Below are 12292 nucleotides of genomic sequence, written 5' to 3'. Positions count from 1 at the left end.
ATACATTGAATGGTGCGTATACATAGAATAGAGTGTATATATGTGAATAGATCTTCTATAGACGTGTATATTTAACGTATACATGTGTATATGTTTTATAAATTAGTATATAAATATACAAATATATGTTGTAATGTATATATATTATAGTATATTTCATCTAAAGTATTACATATACATAGAATAGAGTGTATATATGTGAATGGATCTTCTATAGATGTGTATATTTAACGTATACATGTGTATATATTTTATAAATTAGTATATAACTATTCAAATATATATTGTAATGTATATATATTGTAGTATATCTCATTTAAAGTATTACATATACATAGAATAGAGTGTATATATGTGAATAAATCTTCTATAGACGTGTATATTTAATGTATACATGTGTATATGTTTCATAAATTAGTATATAACTATACAAATATATATTGTAATGTATATATATTATAGTATATTTGATTTAAAGCATTACATATACATAGAATAGAGTGTATATATGTGAATAGATCTTCTATAGACGTGTATATTTAACGTATACATTACTTTATGTTTTATAAATTAGTATATATATTGTAGTATATACTTTTTTTAAAGTAGTACATATATATTGAATGGTGCGTATATATGTGTATATATCTTCTATAGACGTATATCTTTAAAGTATACAAGTGTATATGTTTTATAAATTAGTACGTAACTATATATATATATATATTGTTGTATATATATATATATGTATATTATAGTATATATTTTATTTAAAGTATTACATACATATTGAATGGTGCATATATATGTGTATATATCTTCTAAAGTAGTATATATTTAACGTATACATGTGTATATGTTTTATAAATTAGTATATATATATATATATATATGTATATATTGTAGTGTATATATATATATATATATATATTATACTATTATAGCATATGTTTTATTTAAAGTAGTACGTATAGTCATAGATAATTATATATTGAATGGTACGTATATATGTGTAATTGTTTATATATTTTTTTAAAAATATATATTGTATATTGGAGTGTATATAGTGTATATTGGATTTTTTATTTATTTTTTAAACGGGTTTGACCGATTTTTAACGGGGTTTGACCGGTTTTTAACCGGGTTTGACCGGGTTTTGGTGGGTTTGACCGGGTTGGGTTAAGTGAGCTGGGTTAGGGTGGGTTTTAATTTTTTTACTGTTTGGCCCGGCCCGGCCCGACCCGGTTAACGTCAAACCCGACCCTTAACCAGCCCTCAACCCGGTTAAAATGGAAGGGCCAATTCCGAGTTGGCCCGGCCCGGCCCGTTTGACACCCCTGCTAGGGGGTGACTACTGATTCTAAAAGGATAACACAATCAAATGAGAGGCTATCCTTCAAACTATATATCCTCCCTACACATCCCAATAAATCTTAACCACTCCTTTATTTTTAACGAGAAAAACGTTTTATGCTAAAAGTGTGTTAGAGTACGTATCCTACTGATTATCTTATTTTTGCCTAATTGTTGCCTATCGATGGAACGGGTTGTCTGACGTGTTCCAAGGAAGCAGTAAAATAGAAAGTAAAGAACACAACGATTTTTATGTGGAAAACACACGGCTCAAAAGGTGTAAAAAATCACGACCTACACCTCTACAAGATTTAACCCCAACTTCACTAAATAACTCTGAGCATCAACAATGACTGATTACAAAACTCTTGTAACCAACAAATAGGAATTATAAACTCTAATTCCTTTAACTCAATGACGAGGAATTATAAACTCTAATTCCTAACTACACACACCTCCCAAGGTATGCCAACTCGAAGACTAGCTCCTAGTTCAGTTTATAACATATTGAAACTAATATTACATCAATAGTTCAAACATAATGAACAACTCTAAAAATCAATGCTAAAACTCTTAGCTGGATTCTATACTTAGGACCAGGTTCTTCAATGTGTTTCTTCAGTGGTTGAGTAGCACTTCGTGAAGTCAATCTGTCGATTATGCTTTTCTGATTTTTAAGTGCGTAGTTTATTTTGACTGATGCATATTCTATTTAAGCACAGCTCTTCAAAGAGTCATTCTTTATTTCAAACTCCTCCTTTAATCATAACTCTCATTGCATAGAGTTCTACTTCAAGTGAGACTCCTTCTTCAATTCCAACTCTTGTCTACTTAGTGTTGTAGTCAAACTCCAACTCTCCAAATAGCCCTTCAAATTGTACGTTTTGCATAGACTTCTTCAATTTTTAGAATCTTTCTCCTTCTACACATAGGACTCTTAAGGATGTACTCAAAAGTGAAACTCCTTCTTCACATACGACTTCTTTTTCAACTCAACTTGTTTTCCCTTATCATCAAGTGTTTGAATCAAATTCAACTTGTTCTATTTCCCGCGTGATCAGTAAGTTGAAGTTTTCAGTTGCACTGAATTAACTCATTCTAATTTTTAATTATTTATACCGTAGACTGCACTTTTGACATTGTCGGATCAGTGGAACACGTATATCAACTTATTGCATTCATATTGTCATTCATCAAAACTTCAAGGTTCCAACAAATTCTCTATTTTTTATGATGACAAACCTCTTATCTTTATGCATTCAAATATCTTCGCCTGTAGGCACTAAAGTATAAAACATTAGAATGAAACAAGTTAGTCAATGAGTTATAAACATTGCACAACTCTCTTACTAGAATGAAACAAGTTAGTCAATGGGTTATAAACATTGCACAACCCTCTTATCTTCCCCCTTTTGGCATCATCGAAAACTATTTCAATGCAATAATACACTAGCCAAAATGATTTGTTATGCTATTCATGGCCACTGGGGCTATCACCAAAACAATCAGACAAAGACTTTAGCCAACATAGTAATGTATTAAAGAGAGCAAAAATATGATTCAATTTAGCAAAGATAACCATTACATTTAACTGACAGAATGTTCCACATTAAACCTAAGCTAATACTGAACAAAATAAAACAACTGAGCATTAATCAAAAAAGAATATGGTATAAAAGTGGGACATGGTTAAGGATACAAATAGTGAGGAGCTGATGAGAAAGGTGGAACATGTGATATCAACTGTGTCAATTGACGAATGACTTCAACATTTTCATTCCTCTATCAATCAAGGTCAAGCTTTAAAGTCATGATCCACCTCTTATTCCACTTCATGACCGTCTTGTGCAACTTTTAGTTCAGATTTTTTTTTGGCTAAATTATTTCTTTATTATCATTTTTTTTAAATGAGTGTTAGCCCTCCTTATTAAAATAGGTATAGCAGCATGATTCATTTGCTCAAGAACATCCATTGTTGTTTTATAAGTCAAACCTGAACTAGGACTGAGAGGTCCCTAAAAAAATAGCCAATTAGGAACTAAAAAGGAGAGCATGTCCCTTTTTATTCTTCAGAAACATATGTTGCATGTGATTGATGATCAAGTTTGGCAAATTCATGATACAAAACTGATATTTTGGTTGAGAGAGAAAAAATTTTTTGGTGTAGAATTAACACATTTGTGCACAACCATTTGGAGAGAGTAAAAGAAAATTTGGTCAACCAATTCGTCAGCATCATAGGACAAGGAAAGAATGAAGTGTGAGGAGTGGAACAGCTGTGCTCAACTGTTTCAACTTAGACATCCTATGCTTATATCAGTTTAGAGCATACCTGATAAGAAGAATTTTGTGGTCACAATTGCTTGCTTGTACCTATTTTCTGCACAATTTAATACAAAATTAGGTTAAAAGAGTCAAAAATTTGAAATTGAGACACACAACTAAATGTGCAAGACTGAATCGAATAACATTTTAGCTAATAAGATTTAAAAGAAAAATGGTTATTCTAGTCAATCATTGAGGGGAGTTCATGCAATTTTAATCATCCCCAAATCTAACCTATTCCTTTTAAAATGCTCTCTACTTAGTGCCTTTGGTGCTTTTTCAGTCATTTAAGTAACCCACATAGTCAATATTTTTATAGCCCTCAAGAGTGAAATTAGTTTCATTTGAACACCATAGTCTCAAGCCATTGATTACCATGAGATATCTCAAGATTCTTGTGACAACACCAATTGTTATGAATTATCAACAAAATTATTATCAGCTTGTGATGGTGTTATTGATGCATCAATTTCTTGATTTGATGTTCCCTCTGTCAATATGCCTTTAGTCTGTACAACAGCTGAACCAGGTGGTACAACATGTTCCTATGCATGCTCATCAGTTTCACTGTCATTTTTTTTTTTTAAAAAAAAAATCTCCCTTGGTTTCCCCTTACACGAGCACTACAAATCTGACCATCTTTCAAATGATCCATTCCTCTTTAAATGTGGTGAGTGAAAGAAACTTTATTTTCTTATAGTCTTATGCCTTGAACAAGCTTTATTCATGTATAAATTTTTCTCGTCTCCTTTGACTCTCACCTACAAAACAAAGTAGGGGTTAACTTTAGGCACCCAGACAAGCTTGAGTCCTTTCTTATGAGGAAAAAGATGTATGAGGTTCCTTCTAACCCATCGAGGCAACAGGTTATGTAACCTGTTTCTCTGACCTGATTTGACCTTCTTGTTAGCTTGTGCTAGCGTAGAATCAGATTTTTTTGCTAGGCATATGCTTCTTGATTTGCTTTTTACTGCAATTGGACATTCAATGGTTGGATGCCCCTGGTTATCATAAATATAACACAGATCTTTAATAGCATTAGAACTTTTATAAAAACGCCCAACCTAGCCTTTTCATTGTGAGTTCCTTGACCTAACTTATAAACAATTCGTGAAGAATGTGTCCATCTATTAGCTCTTTCAATATCAAGTTTCAATTTAGAAACTTCTCGACTCAATTGACTAACCTTTTTTTTCACAAAAGTATTCATGTTTAATCTTAGTCAATTCTGACTCAATTTTTTCTTCCTCACTTTTGACCTTCTTTTTTTTTCCCCACAAAGAGTCAGTTTCAAGATTTTAGATTTGAGGGTCAGGTTTAATGAATCAAGTCTGCTAACTTGTTTCTTAAGAGTGTAGTTTTCCTTTTTAATAGTGTTCTTACACGTTTCTAGATCAATAAAATCAAACTTGAGACTTGCAAGATTATTGAACAACTCATCCCTATTAGAAGTTAATTCTTGGAAATCATCAATTAGAGCACTCATTAAGGAAATAAGTTTTGTTTTAGAAAACAAATGCAACTTTTCTTTAAGTTCAAGTATACTTACCTCAGAAGCATCATCTTCTTCCTCTAAGTCTGAATCTCCAAGAGCCATGAGTGTTGTTTCATCAACGTCATCATCATCAGAGTCAGATCCCCAGATGCTACCATTGCATATTCTTTCCTCTTTTTGATTTTTTCTTTTAATTCCTTTTCAGCCCTTTCCTTTCTCCATTCTATTTTCCAGACAGGACAATCCCTGATCTAATGATCAGTCTTACCATACTTGAAGCATCCATTTGGATTGTTATTGGACCATTTCTTTCTACCTATTCCCTCATTCTTTTTGAAGATTTTGCTGAAGTTCTTAGCTATAAAAGCAACTTATTTTTCATCAAGTTCAATTTCTTCACCACTGTCAGATGCCTTCAGAGCTAAGTTATCCTCAGGGGCTGCTAGTTCTTTAGTTCCATTAATTTCCATTTCATAAGTTCTCAGATTCCCTACTAGTTCATCTAGTGTCATATCTGTAAGATTCTTATTTGCCTCCCTAATAGCAGTCACTTTAACATTCCATTTTGATTTTGGTAGCACCCTCAACACTTTTTCAACTTGTTCTTCAACGGTGATGACTTTTCCCAAGAAGTCAACTCATTTGTCAAGGCAGTAAGTCTTGTCATCATTTCATGCAAGGTTTCATTCTCCTTCATCTTAAAAGCTTCGTATTCAGTAAGTGAAGAACAATCCTGAATTTTCTTACCTGAGAGGTACCCTCATGTGCATTGACCAGTGCATCCCAGATTTGCTTAGCAATGGTACAGTTTGACACTTTGATGTATTCTGCCGGTCCTAGTCCACAGACTAAGATGTTCTTAGCCTTAGCATTTTTCTTTAATGCCACTAAGTCATCAGCGGTAAACTCACTTCTTACCTTCTTGACCTATTTACCATCTTCTAACTTCATTGGAATAGTAGGAACATCAGTGATCCTGTCCCATAACTCATAGTCTTCCACTTGAATGGACATTTTCATCCTAACTTTCTACCAAATAAAGTGAGAACCATCAAAGAGTGGAGGTCTAATAGTGGATTGACCTTCACTGTGACCAGTAAGTAGTGCAAAATTCATCCTATTGATCTTTGTCTTAGGTGCTAGCCCTTTTTAAGACAATCTCGCTTTGATACCACTTGTTAGAGTACGTGCCCTACTGATTATCTTATTTTTGCTTAACTGTTGCCTATTGATGGAACGGGTTGCCTGACGTGTTCCAAGGAAGCAGTAAAACAGAAAGTAACGAACACCACAATTTTTACGTGAAAAACATCCGGTTCAAAAGGTGTAAAAAATCACGACCTGCACCTCTACAGGATTTAACCCAACTTCACTAAATAACTCTGAGCCTCAACAACGACTGATTACAAAACTCTTGTAACCAACAAATAGGAATTATAAACTCTAATTCTTTTAACTCAACGACTAGGAATTATAAACTCTAATTCCTAACTACACACACACCTCCCAAGATATGCGTTCCCAAAGTCTCTGAGTTTTTCCTAACTCGAAGACTAGCTCCCAGTTCAGTTTATAACACAATGAAACTAATATTACATCAATAGTTCAAACACAATGAACAACTCTAAAAATCAATGCTAAAACTTTTAGCTAGATTCTATACTTAGGACCAGGTTCTTCAATGTGTTTCTTCAGTGATTCAGTAGCACTTCGTGAAGTCAATCTGTCGATTATGCTTTTCTGCTTTTTAAGTGTGTAGTTTATTTTGACTGATACATCTTCTATTTAAGCACAGCTCTTCAAAGAGTCATTCTTTATTTCAAACTCCTCCTTTAATCATAACTCTCATTGCATAGAGTTCTACTTCAAGTGAGACTCCTTCTTCAATTTCAACTCTTGTCTCTTTAGTGATTTAGTCAAACTCCAACTCTCCAAAGAGCCTTTCAAATTGTACATTTTGCATAGACTTCTTCAATTTTCAGAATCTTTCTCCTTCTACACTCTTAAGGATATGCTCAAAAGTGAAACTCCTTCACATAACACTTCTTTTTCAACTCAACTTGTTTTCCCTTATCATCAAGTGTTTGAATCAAATTCAACTTGTTCTATTCCCCACGTGATCAGTAAGTTGAAGTTTTCAGTTGCATTGAATTAACTCATTCTGATTTTTAATTATTTATACCGTAGACTGCACTCTTAAAATTGTCGGATCAGTGGAACACGTATATCAACTTGTTTCATTCATATTATCATTCATTAAAACTTCAAGGTTCCAACAAAGTGGTATTTTAATTTTTGATGTGAATAATCCAAATTAATATAGAGATAGAGCGGAAAATTAACTAATAAAAAAAATCTTGGGAGAGAGATCATACCTGAATGAAAGAGGAAGCTTTGGAAATAGGTGAGGTTTTCTGATATTAGTAGGGAGTGTGTTCATATAAAGCATATATATCAGCCCAATCTAACTTTTGTTCTTCAGATACCACAAAGGTTTGCCCATATCCTTCAAGATCTCCTTTTTCCTCAAATTTCTTTTTTTCTTTCATTGGTAGCTCGAAAATGCTCCCGTTTCTGACTTCACCTTCTCCAGTAATGATGAATTCACTCCATGATTCACCAACTGAAATTTAATTTAAACCATTCTACAAATAATTAATTAGTCATCATAAAGACCTGAAATTAGGTGCATCATCATTGAAATTAATGTCATATGAGTTTAAGTTATATACGCAGTCAATGTATTATTTTTTTTCACACCATTATTCAACTCATCTAAAACGTATCTATCCACACATGTATATAATATGTGAGATTTGTAATCTTGAAAAAAGGATAAATTACGTACTACAACAACGACAGATAAATCCATCTGACCTGAGCTGATAGTGTAAAACTGGAAATGTATTGTATATTTATTCCTGGAAAATCCCCATTCTTTGCAAGCAAAATGAAGCCTCTCAAGTTCTGAATCATTATCATCTCCATTACTTGCCAGCAGTTTTTCCATGTCAATAACTGGAACTTGAGGGAATATGGATGAAAACAACACAGGCTTTTCTATATCATCACGAATATATCGCAGCGGAACGGCTGCTAGCTGCTGCTTTGCCAGCTCTTGAACTACAGGAACTTTCAATGAGCTACCTAGCTTTCTCGAGTTTGCTTCATCCATCGATAGAGTTCTTTTTTTTTCAGCTTCCTCTAAGAGAACTACTTGTTTTAGAGAGAAAACGGAGTATATTCAAATGTGAACAAACTATAATGTGTTAATATATAGTGGAAATATAGATGAAGAATTAATGAAGAGAAGAGACTTGGAGGCCCGTGGGATATTATTCCTGTCTCAAAACAGCAATTGTCTGTTTATGAGATTCTGCAGACAACGCTCCTTTAAGGATTGATCAGCAAGTATGTTATTATCAAGTTGAACTAGCTAGAAGTGATCTATATGGAGTAAAATGAAGTAAAGAACATACATGATATTCGGCATGAAAAGCACACATTTGGCCAATATTTAGTCCTCATCGTATGTGTTTTTTTTTGTCGTCATTTGATTATGACTATAATAGTTTCGTGCTTATTACGTGTGTTTCTTTGAGTAGAAATGATTTTTGAGCTGATGTGTGCGTTTAGAGCTAAAATGACTACTTTGGAGCTTCAAAATCTGAGTAGAATCAAGACTGAGTTTCAGGGATTCAAGGACCAATTGGACAGACAGGTAAAAGATGACGAGATTCCAAGAACGCGCAGCAAACACGCGCGATGTGGCTACTCTACGCGGTCCGGCTGCATGCGCCTGCTTTGTAGTTTTTGAAGTTTGGCTTGATGTTACACGGCTAGCACACACAACCTAAATTGGGAATATACTGGCCGGATATGTTATTGTTGTTATTGGTCAAATGGTTCCTTATACGATCAATAACTCGTCTGGAATAAGGTTACACTTGATTTGGACTCGTAATTTCGGTTAATTATGATCGAGTCGTTCTTTTTATTTCTATTTCTTCAACCTCCCGTTGTAGTTAATTGAAGGACCCTTGATTGATAGTGCCGTTATATCTCGATGTTCTCTCTCGAAAGTGTGAAATTATGTTTTATTTACGCAACGCCGGCATTAAGATCATTAATAAGTAAGATTTAAAAGTGGAGGGTAGAGATGGATAATAAAGTTTGGCACTATCAAGTAAAATAGATTAGTTTGTTAGCTAGGGACTAGGGTTCATTCAAGAGAATAATACTAGGAAATTATTATACTTGGTAGAGAAAAGAAAGATTCACAATCGACAAAGATTAGTTCGGCGAGATTATAGTTGAACATTATTCAGAGTTCGTTCCCATATTTGGTAAAGTCATCATCGTACGATTTTAGTTTACTCACAAAAGAAAGTCGCCATTATCGGTAACTTAAGTATCATCATTTTAATTATTTATTTTTGTTAGTTGACACAAAAATTCAAATTCATTACAATAACAACATGCCTGATATGATCTCACAAAATGAGATTTGGGAGGAATTGAGTGTACGCAAATCTTTGACGTAGCTCTAAGGTAGAGCGGCAATTCAAACATAGAGCTGTCAATACGGGTCAGCCTTGCCCATCCGAGCTAGCCCACAAGGGCTTTGGAGTTTGACGGGTCAGGCGACTGGCCCAACAACATGACAGGCCGGAAAATAGCAAGCTCAACCCATCACACTGTGGACTGCGGGTCCCCATGGGCCAGCCCACCTTTAAAAATATATTATTTTATAATTTAAATTTTAAATTGTTAATTACATAAATATGTATAATATAATATTACATGAAGTTACTATTTGTTAATCAAGTCTCAAATTTACAAGAAAATCTAAATAATCTGTGAAATTAAATAATTTTTGACACCAAATTTAAACTAAATAGATATATTGAAAAACAAACGAAATTGTTAATGAGTAATAATATAACTAGCTAAATAATAATATTAACCTATTTTTGTTTTAATTGATCAAAATAAAACTCAAAAAAATGTCAATATTTAGTCCCTTAAAAGTGAAAATGAATTCCTAAAAAAAGAGGTTCTCATGACACTTATGAATTATAGCGTGTTCAACATCGCCACATTATCTTCATCAAACATATTTGATTCCTTAAAAAATTTATTATTTAATTATTTATATATTTTATAAACATATTTAATACTTAAATATCTAATGGTCCGAATAGACTTCAAGTTTGAACTCTTTTTTTAATTCTTAGTACTCTATTCTATTTTTTAATCATTTTTGGGCCCGTTTGGCCATAATTTTTTTTTCCTTTTTTTCAATTTTTTTCACTTTTCCGAAAATTGTGGTGTTTGGCCATGAAAATTCAAAATATTATTACGAAGTTGGATTCCAAAAAGTGAAAACAACTTTTTGTTGTTTTCACAATTTTTCACTTTCATTTCCAACTTTCATTATTATTACATATAACCTCAAACTTTAAATTTTTACACAAACCCCTCTTATAACTACAACCAACCACCAATAAAAAAATTATTATTTATTTTCTATGGTACAACATCATTTTTAATTATTACAAATATTCTAATTTTTTTTATTATTTTAATCAAAATTTACTAACGTGAAGTAAAAAATAATAAATGGCAATCTGTGGCAGAAAATGAGAAATTTAATAATTTTTTCTTGCCATTCTAATTTTCTGTACATGTCATATAATGGTTAGTATAATTTTAATAAATTATTAAAAAGTGATCAATAAAGTCGCATATCAAACATAACGTAACGATCCATATTTAAGATACAATAATATTCAAGGAAAATCAATATTATCAATAAAGAAAAAGCAAAAAATTAACACTAATCTATTCAGAAATAATTCATCCGTAATTTTTTTTTAAAAAGATCAAATTCAATAAAATAATTAATTCAAGTGAAAGTAATTAAGAATTTTCATCAACAAATTTAAGAATATCTAAAATATATTTATATCCATCAATCATATTTATCAAAATATATTTTCTCTGTTCAATCGATTATGGTTAGATAAACTTATTTAGCTCATGCTTGTGATATTTTTATTCAAATTTTAAAAGAATAACAATCATAATAATTAGTTTGTTGTTAATTATTTTATCAATTGAAGACATATAAATTATTATCTCAACATTTGGTTGTATGTTAGTAGGCAAATTAGTAGTTGAGTGATTTTGATAATTTTTAAAAGTTGAGGGCATAAAATCATATTTAAAAAAGATTTTTCAAAAGTCTAAAAAAAATTTCAAAAAGACAAGGCCAAACACAACTCCAACTCCAACTTCATCTTCAACTCCAACTCCAACTCCAAAAAGAAGTAATTTTCATGGCCAAACGACTACTTTATTTGGCCCACGGGCCAGCATAACCCATATTGCTCGGGCTCTACGAGTCAACGGGCTTATACGGGTTGGGTTAAAAAGCCCTGTTCTTAAACGAACAATAAAAATCATAGTCTAATCTTATCAAATTACAAGTTAGACTGGCCCGATCCAACGGACCTGACCCGTATTCACGGCTCCATTCAAACACATTATACCTCAGAAAATTGTTTAAACTTTTCTTCTTAGTGATATTCATCAATTATAGCTAACAATAATTCTTCTTGGGATTCGACTCTCAAACTTTAGACCGGATTATTTATAATAATAACTTATCCTTTTGAGACGAACATTCAACATGATCAATACACAATTGAAATAGATTTTAAATTGCTTTAATTCTGAAAAGTTGCATGGTACAGTTTTCCTGAGAAATGATTTTTCAAACAAACCAGCTAGCCTTGCTCACGCTATACCTTTCCACCTTAAAATAATAATTTAAATTAATTTATTTTCACATAGAGTACTTTCTGATAACAATTTTTTTAGGATATAATTCAGTTTCAGGAGAATAATATAATACATGAGAATTTAGGACAAAATCGAATCAAAGATTATTAATGTTTGAAATGGAAAAATATTTTTGTAAAGAAATAAATCTTGGGCCTAACTCAACCTCAAAACTAACTTATGAATCCAAGTCCATATTGCGGGACTATTTCTTCAAGACTAGGATTGAACAATTTTTGTTTAATATGGATCAACATCGGTAATCATAAATTA

At 32.2% G+C, this 12292-nt stretch overlaps 1 pseudogene; it reads right to left on the bottom strand.

The window, feature by feature from the left end:
- The window catches only part of LOC107858265, an 18764-nt pseudogene extending 10416 nt beyond the window's left edge, over positions 1-8348 (bottom strand).
- Between the last annotated feature and the right edge of the window lie 3944 nt (positions 8349-12292).

Source organism: Capsicum annuum, chromosome 2 (genome assembly GCF_002878395.1).
Source record: "Capsicum annuum cultivar UCD-10X-F1 chromosome 2, UCD10Xv1.1, whole genome shotgun sequence".
NCBI lineage: Eukaryota > Viridiplantae > Streptophyta > Magnoliopsida > Solanales > Solanaceae > Capsicum > Capsicum annuum.
This window is presented reverse-complemented; position numbering and strand designations above follow the sequence as displayed.